This window comes from Centruroides vittatus, unplaced genomic scaffold, assembly GCF_030686945.1.
Source record: "Centruroides vittatus isolate TY-2023 unplaced genomic scaffold, ASM3068694v2 contig_875, whole genome shotgun sequence".
Classification (NCBI taxonomy): Eukaryota; Metazoa; Arthropoda; class Arachnida; order Scorpiones; family Buthidae; genus Centruroides; species Centruroides vittatus.
The window spans coordinates 129,606-143,269 of NW_027122567.1; the positions used below are offsets into that span (position 1 = coordinate 129,606).

At 25.5% G+C, this 13,664-nt stretch overlaps 1 protein-coding gene across 1 annotated transcript in view; it reads right to left on the reverse strand.

Moving 5' to 3' along the window:
- Positions 1 to 13,664, reverse strand: part of LOC136982969 (protein C10) — a 352,942-nt gene that overhangs the window by 66,263 nt on the left and 273,015 nt on the right. The gene's annotated exons all lie outside the window — the stretch shown is intronic.

Here is a 13,664-nt window from a genome sequence, read left to right on the forward strand (position 1 = left end):
GATGTTCTTAAACTAGACAAAGTAACACAAAAAAGTTCAAGGTCTGAAATCCGTATCTACAGAATTTTCCTTTACAATTGTTCAAAAAGAAAAAAAAGTGCAATCTTTCTCTTGGATACTTTTAAATTTTGGCTCCTTACTTGCTATAATAATAAGTGGCTATTCAAATTTGCTATTATATAATTGAACAGGTGGATTCTCATAATGTATCCGAGATTAATTTATGTCTGGGTAATTATGAAACTATGAACGGTATGATAAGTATGAAGATTAATTATTGAAATTCAGAAATTTATATTGTTAATGAATAATTTTACTGATCTTAGATAATATTTAAAGCTAAAAAATTGCTGTCATTAATTAAGAATATGTTAAATTTGAATAGTAAATTTAACAGTTCCGAATATACAGTAATTAAGGTCACGATTTTGATTATTTTTCTTATTCTAATCAAGCATCAAATATTCTTTAAAAGTATTAAATAATATTTAATAGATTTTAAAAGAATTATAAATTGAATTTGTATATAATCCAACAGGTCAAACTTTGGCATATCTTCAACTACTAAATCGAAGATCGATGCATCTCATAAATAGAAAACTTACAGTCTATATTCAGTTATTACAGTATTCAAGTTATAATTTAAACTATAGTTAACATATCCTAAATCAATTTATGTAAATTTTTATACAGTGTATTATAGATTAAATTCACTGAGTTTTTATTTATGATTTCTTAGCAAACAATCGAATTTATATCTCCTACAACAGAATTTTCGTATTATAAAGTAACTAAATTAAATTTTTTTTATAATTGAAAAGTATAATCCTTACAGAATCTTTTAAATTACAAATATATATTTCTATAATAATTTTTAAAAGCTTTACAATTAAAAAGTTCATCCTATTCACCAATATCTTACTATTCTGGAATTGTTACTATGACGTAAACTTTTACTCATTTTCATTTTTTAGCTTTATCACAGATAAAAAGCATAAATATCTCAGGCATTTTTTAACATATGAAATTACTGATAATATCACGCCAATCACCAACTAATTATCATTAATTTATAAAATATATCCGGTCAATAATGATATAATGTAGACTGCATTGTTCATTGATATCGAAGGCGCCAAAATATAATCGGTTTGTGACGTCGTTTCATACGTCACATCTGTAAAACAGGTGGTAGTGCACGGTCCGAATTTTAAAAAAGTTGTTGCTATGGTGACAGCCTAGTACTAGGTTTGTAAGTCATAAAATACATATCAAAAAATATCTTCTTTCCTATCTCAATCCCCACACGGTGTCAAGTGTTCAAGGCTAAAAAGCCTTGAACACTTGACACTGCTTTTCCAAGGTTACCAAGTAGTAAAGGAGTAGTAACTTCGAGAATATTGTCTGTATTTTATGACTAATGGCTCACTGAGGGGAAAAGAAAGTGTATTTTAACTACATCATTATCCCTAAATTATATATAATTTTATTTATATAAAATGAAAAGTATAAATCTTTTGTCGACATGCTAACATATGAATGAATTAATTTTCATATTTAATATTATATATATATATATATATATATATATATTTTAAGCTCCAAAAATACATTGAGATAATTACATACTAAAGAGATATATTATTAATTTTTATATTTTTAATAACAAAACCGAGATTGTAAGGTAGACTAATTTGTATAGACTATAAATATGTATTTTATTATCAAAATATATTTTTGATCTTTAAATATATCTTTCTCTTGGTTAAAAAAAGAAGAAGAAGAACTAGATTAAGGAAAAAGGCCTTAAAATCTTTAGGTAACCTTACACAAGATAAATAGGCATCTAAGGGCAAAGAGGCCTTTTTAGCTTCTAGCTAACTTTTGTAGATTGAATGAACGACTTTGATAATCTTCGTAGGATAGATTTAATGTTAGGAACTTTATCTTAAAAGTAAATTATTATCTGTACCGTATATTTTTTACCTAAACCAGTCTTTTTTGTCATGTGCAAGGGCATTGACTTCTCTCTACCAAAATTATCAAAACGATGCAGCCAATTTTACTTTATAAAGTAAATTACGAGTATAGAATATACTATATATAATATATTCGATCTATAAGTGGAAGGATAATTTTAGTCCACATCAAAAGTTTCAAATATTAACAGGTCTTATACCATTTACAAATAACATATCATTTATTAGTGATTGTTAAAAATAGAAGAACGTTTAAAATAGTACAACAATCGCTTGTATTTCTTGTTAGGCAGATTTATATCGTAAATTTATTTTAAAATTTTTCCTCTAGTCTATACTGAGACGGATCGAAAAATTCTAATCGTCTTAATTCAAAACCACAAGACTATTTTGGTTGAGGTTAAAAAATTCTGAGAAATTATTTGATAAACATATCGGACTAACTATATGCACGGAATTTTAGCCTGGTTTTTCTTCTTAATTTCTTTTTTCTACGTGTGGTTTTCTTGGAAGATTATTCTATATACTTCCCGGACACGTCTGCCTTACGCACGATTATTCTATGAGCAAGTTTCCGTTCTAATGGAATTTAGGTTAAAATTTATATTGTTCTCTAAAATAAAAAATTAACATTACGTTAATGGTTTTAAATCATTTATATAACTCGTTTTCAAATTAATCTTCATTTTGAAGAAATAATACAAAACCCGTAAATCTACATTAGAATGAAACCATCTACACTTAAACCTTTGTAGCATAATTTAGTATTCGAAATAAGAAATAACGAATGAAACCGTAAAAATTATGTATAAACATATAAAACCTCAAGAAACGATGCTTTATCTGGTAATGTAGTCTTGAATTTTTATATTGCTGGAAAAAATGTAATGTCAATAATTTATGCACAGAATAAAGTTGACATATTTAGGGCTTTATTCTATTTATAACAGTCTATTTCACTTTGTTGCTTTAATTAATTTTTCTTTTATATTTTAAATAAATTTGACGGCATTCATTTACATTTACGTATAAACTCTATTGTAAAAAAAGATTTTAAATAGAATCTACTGCGGTATAATGTACTGTAATCAACAGTTCTTAAATCAAACGAGTAAAAGTACTGAAAGGAGAAAAACAAATTTAAAAAGTAAAAAACAAGTGCACCATTCACTCACTGTTTAAACAAAGTTTTGGAGTCGAAAACAACATCAAAGAACCGATATAAGGTAAGAGAGGATATGTTAACACACGCCGATTTGTGGTTACTTAAACAATTTGGCCATAAATTAGCTGAATGCTAATTGGGAGGAATTTACCATTTAAAAAAAAAACAACAAAATAACAAGAGAAGATTTTTAAAAATTATTTTAAAACAAATTACATAAATGTAACTGTTATAAATAATGCAATTAAGTAACATTGAAGACACTTTAATATTTTAAATATAATAAAAGCTACTGATTATATTTATTAATTTTATTTACTACTTAAATGTAAAATACACCAAATAAATTTAAAATTGATATTTTATTTATGATATTTAAATAAATAAGTTTTATTTTTTTTTAAAAATCATTTGAGATGGTATCAAGGTTGTGTAGATAATTAAATTGAGTCTACTTCTCTAAGATTTTGAAGTTGCTTACTTGTTAAATTATGGTGGTTTTTTGCAATTTAATTAAATATATAAAATAATTATTGAAAATAATTATAATTTTTCAATTATTTTAAAATAATAATTGCTGTTTTCAATTAAAACAAATAGTCATAAAAATTACAGCAATACTTATTAACATTCATAATTTTTATATATTATATTTGTTTAAAAAATAATTTTGAAGATAATAATTTCATTATCTTGGCATTTTCGCATCACCTAACAACCTTCACTCATACAATCTCTTTTATTCAACATTATTTATTTACGATTATTTTGTATCTTATCACTTAAGCAGTACATTAATGTAGAAAACTCTGTTGTAAATTTCCACTTCTTTATCATTAATTGCACTTTGAACACTAGCCAAATAAAGAGAATATTAAAGTTTAATTGTTCGTAAAGCAAATAGAATGAATACTTGATGCCTATCATTTTCAAGTAATTTAAATTTTAATAGAATATCTTTCGCTTATTTAACATGCCACTAGTGCAGAGATAAAAAAAAAATAATAATAATTAAAAAGAAAGAACGTTAAAGATGATCGATTTTCGGATTTAATATAAATACGGATCTATAATATAGAAGCAAATACATATATTTATTTTTTATATATCTTAAAATAATTCTTTAAATGGTAAGGTTGGAAGGTTTTGACTAACCTGACCTGACCCAATAGAATGTTGGAACAGGAGGGAGATGATGATGATGACGTTGAATCTATGAAATGCTATAAACAGCGGTGGATTTCCCATTAGGTTCACTAGGCCCGTGGCTAGGGGTGCAAGAGTTTGGGGGGCAAAAATTCGAAATAATAATAATAAAATAATAATAAAATAATTTTATGTAGAAACAATTCGCAAAGGAATTAATGCAAATTGAAAGCTTAAGTAGGGACAAAATAAGGTCTAGGAGCGCCATATTTCTAAATGTGCCATTGGTCTAACTCAAAAATTTAAAATATTTGAATAATTATAAGTATATTTTATTAAGATGTACTGTATGTCGTCGTGCATATTTTAATAAAAAATAAAATCCAATTTAAAAAATATTTGCCGTTATAAATGTTTTTAAAGACCACATTTTAAGTTTATTTTTATTTATTTATTTATTTATTATTTTTTGTGTATGTGTGTCAATGGAAGGCTTAAGCCCCTATAGTCTCCGTGGATCCACCCCTGACTATAAGTTAATTTTTTTAATGAATTTTATAGTTTTTTTTATTTTTATTTTCAGACGTATAAGAAATTATATAATTTTACAAATAACAAAGAATAATTTATTTACAAAAATTATCTAGAAAAATTCCTGTATAAAACTTGATAGTTTACTTTGAAAATTATTAATAGTGGTCATAAATTTTAAATTTATTTATTTATTTATTTATTTATTTATCAGAATTTTCTTCCTGTTTACTGTTAAAATGAAAAATTGAACACGCACAAACACAATTTACCATTAATATTCAATTCAAAATTTATGTATAGATTTTCTAATATATCGTGTTTTTAAAAATTTATCTGTAGTTTGATGAACTTGTAGGTAATTTTATTTTGGGCGTATTCAAGTTTATTAATAATTTTTCTACAGATTTAGTCAATTTTAAAAATAATATATGTATTTTCTGTAAATTTAGTCAAATATTGTGAAGGGTTTAAGAATAATCACATAAGGTGAATAGAACCCAATTTGATGAGATTGATATAAAATCAATGCTTAAATATTAAAGATAACAAAACTATTTATAAAGTTTAGATATATGATTTAATATTTCATATATAATAAACATCAGAAAATATTTATCTAAAATCAATGTTGAATAACATTTGAAAGAATATTAAATTGTATTATTATCAAAGATCTTATAAACTTAAAATTTTCTATTGTTATAGATATGAATTTATAAATAAGTAAATACATATATATATATACAATAAATATTTAATTTTATAAATATTTTAACATTTTATAAATTATTTAATAATTTCTAAGTACAGAGAATTGTCTTCTTACCGAATGAAGGCCAAATTTATCTCTCAATTTAATGCAAATAACAAAACTTCCAACAATATACTGTACTTAATCGAATTTGTGGAAGTCCGAATGTTGTAATTAAAATTTTATAAATATTCATTAATTTAGAAACAAATTGTAGATGTTATAGATGTTCACCAATTTCAAGAGTTTGTGCAAGCGAATTACCAGATTTACTGTAAAATTGTATATATTGTACTGTACCTATATCCTGTTAGTCTAAATAATTGAATTGTAAACAGCAAATTTAAATAGACTTTTTAAATTTATTATTTTATTTACAGATAATTAGCTAATATTAGAAAATAATGCAGTCATTCCAAATCTCATTAATATAACAAGAACGAGTATTAAAATAACTGAATATTAAATAATTCTACTGTTTTCTAAAGTTAAAACTTCCCAGAATATTTTTTGCATGTTTATTACTTATGCAAAATTATATTTCTATTAATGACTATTACTTTCAGAAAGAATAATTTTCTTATTTGATAATTGCCTTTTAAGTAATAAATAATTTGTTATAGGCGTTTTGTTGTAATATTTGAAATAATTTGTACTTACATTTTACACTTAAAGCAATTTCTATGGCCATAGTCTAAATTAATTATTATAAATAAATGAAGTTATTAAGAAATTAATATAGGGAAAAAAATCACTATGGAATGTGCGGTTAAGGGTGTGGCTGTAGTATTCAACTAGTAGCTGGAGTGTTTCCAATTGGAAAAAAGCCAGAAAGGCGAAACCACAGACTAAAATCTTGACTTTCTTACTTGAGAATTGAATCATTGGATTAATTTTCTTTTAAAATTAAAAATAATAATGAATTTGATAGAGTTATTAGAGAAGATGCGCCATCGAGTAAACAGGACATAATCGATTTATCGATTTCTAATCATTATAATAGCTGTCTATATCTTATTCGAATATTATATAACCGATTTAATTGCTTTTAAGCGGTTTATTTATTTTAAAAAAGTCTTGTAATTTTACAATCATCACGTAAATAAATATCTTGATATTTACTGTGTACACGTAGAAATTGTTTATGTATAACTTCTAAAAAGCAATCATATTAAATTCATATTCGAGTATTTATTTATGAATAATAATGAAAATATGATCTGTGCAATAAGATGTAAATATTTAGTAAAAGGAAAAAAATCATAAATAAATACATATTTAAATAATATTGAAATCATTTAAATTTTACTTTATTTGTTAGAGGTAAATCTTACAATAAAAAGTGACATTTTTTAAATTTATAAGCTAATTAAATTTCAAGGACAATTTTTCTATCTTTAATGTATCTTAAAAATCGAAATGTTGTCTAATTATATTCCTTGAAAGAGAATCATAAATTTAAAAACATTTCTAAAATATTCAATAAAATCTTTAAAATTAAAATAATTGTAATTTAAGTATTTGATGGTTACATTAATTTCAATAAATATTTCTTGTGGTTTACAAACTTTCGATTCAAGGCAAACAGATACCACCTATTTGGTTATAACTCGACGTTGAGTCAGGTGTTTGTATAGGAAATCTCCAGAAAGGAAGTTAACACGTGTCCGTCACGTGGATCATGGCGATTTTACAACCTCCAATTATCTCTATGTGATTTAGAGGTAGTTGACATACTTTTCTGAACAGGTCGTCAAAGTTGACCTGTTTTGAAAATGAATGTATTTATAACAATATAAATGCTTTAAATAGAGAGAAAAGTTTATAAAAGCTAACAGCTTATTGATTCTCCAGACATTTTACGTTATGGGCGTTACGTTTCTATCGCCGTATTTGTAATTTGTTAGTTTAATGGCATTTAATAAGGTATACAAAGAGATGAAGGGGAGAGTGAAGAGATCCTCTATTATTTATCAAATTTATGTTATAAAGAATTATATTTTTCGACCTCATTCTCTATCTTTATTTGCATTTAATTACAGTACGCATAAAATTTCATGTATTTATTCTACGAAAGACATAACCGAAAAGGAATTTGCATTAAGTGTCAAACATAGCAACCAAAAATACATAAACGCTTTAGAAAATAAACTATTCGATACTTATTTTAAAATTAATGGTTACATCTTTACTAAAAATAAGTTTTCGTATAAGCATTGTATATTTAGGACATGGCTTGGCGGGTGACTTTCATGTTAACAAAATATAACCTATTCTAGTTATTGCCATAACAATTAATTGTATATGATTAATTTAAAAAATTCTAAAATAACATTACTGTAAATTAACCGATAAAATTCGAAACATATTCTAAAAGAGAGATCCGCCCTTCGCTGTACACTTCAAATTCTTAGAACAATTCAAAAAGAGTAAATAGTTAAAGACAGAGAAACAAATAAGGAATCAAGATAATGTGCAAATAAAATAATCTTTCGTTTCTTGTTATCTCTAAAACTAAATAAGAAAGTTATTTTTTGTATCAAAAATATTTTAAAATTAGTTATTATTAAAATAAATTATTCGTAATTTTATTTCTTACATTATTATTATTAATTTGAATTTAATACTTTCTGAAAATCTGAAAATCAAATTTATTTTTGTTCAGTTTGAACGTTTTACGGGTTTATTTGGGTTTTTTTATTTCAAATTTCAATAAAAGAATAGTATAACAATTACTGATTGATAAGTATATTTGCATTAGTAAAATATCAATTTCGTTTGACTTAAAATTAAACCTTTTTAATTTACTGTTTTGCTGCTTAATCTTATATAAGTTTTTGAAGACGAAGTCTGCTTAACCTTATACAGTATAAGTTATAAGGTTAAGCAGCAAAACAGTGAATTTCGGGCTTCCTCGAATACAGTACTTCATTTAATATTTATGAAAGGAATTTAATATACAATTATTTCTTTGTAGAGTTCACGAGTTTAAGCGGCTTTGTTTTCTAATATCTAAAAAAATTTCAATATTATTTATAACGTCAATATTAAAAAATATATATATTACCTAATTGAAGCCGGACATTTTCATTTTTAAAATGAAATAATAAAGCTCTGTTTACGAATTCTTTCTCCCATTTCCGATCTCTCAGTTGATATCATCTGCCAAAAATATATTTAACATGATTTCATAATTGAATTTTGTCCATAAACCACAGACAAAAACACTTTACTTATTTGAATGGCTTACTCAGAATTTCAAGTAGATATACCATAAATTATATTTAATAATCTTTAATTTATGCTTCAATTTTTTATAATAATCTAAACTATTAAGGATTTTACATACTGTATTTTGTATTATGCATATTGCTGGATATTATACCCAATTCAAATTTTTTAACATTGTTTAGTAAATTACCAGTTTTCTTGACATTACATCAGTTTTAAAGTATGATAAGTTTACAGTAAAGTACAGAATTAGTCATAAGTTCATACAGTACATGATATCTATCAACTCCAATATAACTTCCTGGTATCTTTTTACTTTCCAAAAGGATCGTTGAGTATCAAATTTTGAAAGAAGAAAAAAATATTTTATTCAATTTACAATCACAATTATCAATATGCATATAGATTTACTTATACGCAGGTCTTAGTCAGTAGGCATTAAACCGATTAGCGAATGAAAGTGATATATAAATATATGCCTACAGGCATATTTTGTCAAACCCTACTAAACTTAATCGAAGATTTATCAATTATGACTCAAAAACCCCTACGGTCAGCAAAATATAATTAATATACAGGTATATCCGGGACTATTCCAAGGATTCGGTAATTTATTTATTTCTCGAATGAATAATAGATTGACCTAAATACCTTACACTTTACGAACATTAAACAGCTTTCCCTTTCACTTCATTCGAATTGTAAATACTGATATATTAGATATTTAAATAATAATAATAACAGCATTTAAGTGAGAGGATGGAGAGAAACAATCATTTACCTTGATTCTTCATTCAAGATATTAAAATGAATTCAAGCCAGGAATTATTTTAGGCATGATTCATAAATTATATTTAAGAGATAAGAATAGCTTTAATTTTTCCCTATCTATTGTTATCGTGTTTCTTTAAATAAATATTAAGAATAGCTTAAAATGACTTTTTTTTAATGCCTTACAAAAAAATAAGAGAAAATTAACGATTTGACTGATCAAGGCATAGTAAATTATTCTGTTTATTTACCTCTAGTTATTCCGTATTATAAAATCTAGAGTTGCAACTGTGTCCCTGATCTTTTACCCATGTCCTTTCGAGCGTAAATATCTGGTTATGTAACAAAACATAAGTGAGCCATGCATATTCAAAGTATCACGTCGGGTTCACTAGTTACATTAAAACACCGATCAAAGTATGAAGATAAATGGTCATAAATGCCGTAAAAAGTATATACCGTAAGGTGTACAGTACCTACAGTTAAATATCTAATTCCGGTGACATGATTCAACCATTTACGAATAAACAACCTTGTTAAAACTTTAATCGTTTCCGCCCACAATTTCCTGTTTCAAAAATTATTTGATGTTACCGATCGAATCCAATTCTTAAGGAGACTTCGAAAATAAATGAAATGTTTCCTTATCATAACCTTGTTTAAATATAACCCGATAGACTAATCAATTATCTGAATGAATAACAATTTATACTTCACAGGCTTTGACTTGTTTTTTATTCATTTAATCAATTCGTGACAAAGTTGTTTGTTAGATAAAAGAAATTTCATCAATTCTTAGAATATTTCTTTTTCGAGAGATTAAATTGCAATTTCGTGAAGTAAAACGGCCACAAAAATAATAAAAAAATCTTGTAAGAAACGAGTTAGAATGGCAGAAAACATTAATTATATATATTTTTCCAGTATATTCTCGGATTTTAAATAGAAAAGCATGGAAAATAAAGTGCAAAAATATAGAATTTTTTATTAATAGCAATTATCATGTAGGCATATAAAGGCTTAAATCTAATTTGTTATTATTTAAAGAGAATTATAGTAGTAACAATTAATAGTAGTATATTTCCTTGACTTTAAAATGGTTTCTGAAAATTTAAATAAACGGGGAAAAACCTTTTAAATACAAATGATTTTTCTACAATAATAATAATAATAATTAAACTTGTTTATGATTTTTATATATTTATATATAATTAAATTTTTCTATTTTGTTATCTTTGCTAACTACAGAAGTGAAATACTCAATGAACTGAATGTTATAATTAATTTTTTTATATATATAAAACATTAAATAATTGAATAATTTGATATATTTTAAAACCTATAAATGAAAATAATTTTACTCGGCATTTAAACACAAAATATTTTAAGAAAAATCTTAAATTTTGACAATTTTATTTATGACATTGCATATAGAAATGCTTCAAAGACAGCCTTATATAATTAGTTAATTTTTAAATTTAAATTTATATAATATTAATATTCTCATATATAATTATATTTAATTATATACCAACTCAAAGCAATGTTGTATTCTTGCTTAAAAGCAAAAATCTTTAAATAAAATTCATCATTTTGTTAATATTATAATAACTGTTATATTATAATAAAAATGATATTTATTTTGTAGATTTTGCAACGATAAATGTAGTTTAATTCATTTATTATAGAAGGAAAACAAATATAATTAATATTTTTATTTTGTTTTCACGTATAATTTTACTTTAAATTATATTTATTTTCGAAACCAAAACAAAAACCGTAAATAAATAAATGATTATAATTTGAAGCCACAGACTATCAATATCAATTTCAGGATGTGAATAATATGAAATCCGCCTACTAGAATCAATCTAGTTAATAAAAATTAAGAAGCCATTTTAAAAGTATCGTTTTGATTCCAAACCATTTATTGTCTTAGAAATGTATAATGCTAAAGTTAACTTTTGATTGTTTTATCGAGTAATCGTTTTTAATTTAATAATTGATTAAAATAAAGAGCATGTGGAATTTTATTTAAGTATAAATCATATGACTTGTTGACTTTGTAAGCGTTTTCGATAGAATTATACATCTAAAAATTCTTCAAAATGCTCAATAAAATTGGGATAAACAAATTTGACTTGGATATAAATACAAAGCTGTATACCAAAAAGAACAAAAATATAACAAACATGCCGTTAGGATAGATGAACAGACTAATTGGTATAATGTCGAATGAAGCGTTAGGGAAGGTCGTCTGATCTCTCTTCATCTCTTCAATATGTATAAGGATGGCTTAAAAAGTACTGAAAGATATTAAAGGTATCTCTTTTGGTGGTAAAAATATTAACGTCTGATATGCAGATGATAGTCATCATTAACAAGGAAGATGAGCTTTACAAAGACTTTATAGCATAGGCCAATCTTACCAACTCAGGTTGGTAAAGATCTGTGTAAACTGGAATAAGATAGTGACATCAACAGGACCTTTCAAAATAATTTTGACGCCTAGGACAAGACTAAGAACAGTGCAAATGTACAGTACTTATGTTCCAATAAACATTATGACGCCTTTTCAGTACCCTTTCCAATTTGATGCCTGGGGCAGTTGTCTCTCTGCTTCAGGGACCGTCCATTACGTGTACAATTTTAGAACCATTTGTCCCCTTCCCTCTCTGTTGTGTACAACGATGTACAGTACTGTACTTTTAGCAAACTCTCCCCTGTAATTACATGTACTGTACAATATTCTATGGTCCCCCGGTATTAACTAAATGTGTTTAAAAACATCTGCAAGTATTTTTTTTAACCGATGATTTTATTCACGTGACTAGTAAATTGGCTTATAAGAACAAATTTGCATGCCTACTAATACTATATACTATGAAAAGTCCACATAGACAATGTATTGATTCCCTCTGTTAAACTACACGTAATTAATGGATAGCCCCTCATCTATCGGCACGACCTTGGTCAACAACGACAATCATGATGATAATTTTAATGTTGACATAAATGACATACACGTAGATGTGATTGATTCCTAGGCTTCCTGTTGATTTATGATGGAACAGGAAGAAAATAAATTATTTCGCGAATATGAATGGCTAAGCAGACTTTTTAGAACTGCAAAGAATTTCTAGATTGGGACCTAAGAAGATCACTAAAGTCTAGGGAGTTCGAAAAATTACATCTGACCTGTGATGCTATATGACTGCGAAAAATAGACTATTACAAAAAATTTAAAAAGGAGAATAAATACAATTGATTGCTAGTTTTACTGCTGCATGCTAGCGATCAACTGGATAAAAGGTTCCAAATGAAGAAGTCTGGAAGAGGGCTCGAACTAACTATCGCTTACTTTCAAAGCAATGTTTCAAAGCGTGTCTTAAGAGAGTCCCCCAATGAGAATTCTCTCCTAACTTTAGAGGGCTTTGATAGAAGATGTCCAAAAATTAAAAGACCGCAAAAAAATCTAGTTTGGTGATGTGAAGACCTGGACTGGCATCCCTAAATACCCTGAGTTAAAAAGAATATCACAAGATAGAGTGATGTAACGCGGAATGGTGACCAACCTTCTCAACAGAGATGGCTCCTTATCATGATGATGATGATGATGATGATATATATTTAACTGGATATTTTCAGTTCATCTGAACTCGATTATTGATTTCTTTAATTTGTAAATTTTGATTTAGATAAATTCTAAAATTGCTTAATTCATTACTTCTCAATCAGGCAAAATTTGTTATCTAAGCAAATAAAACTGTTTCGATTTCATTTTTAATTTATTAAATATTTTTTTATCTTATCAGTTTTTATAAATTTCCTCTAGTTGATTCACAATTAGCTAAATATTTGAGAAAATTGAATTAAAATTGTATTATTTATAATTTATTGATTGAATAATTAATTATACAGCATACTAACCAATTAATTAATTACGTGTACTGTACTTTTGATCTAACGATTAAATCCATTTTTCGAATAAACTGTTCTGTGATAAAATATAAATGAAATAATATATAAAATGTAAATATATTAAACTTTATATTCCTTCGTTTAATTAAAGTAAATACAGTATTTT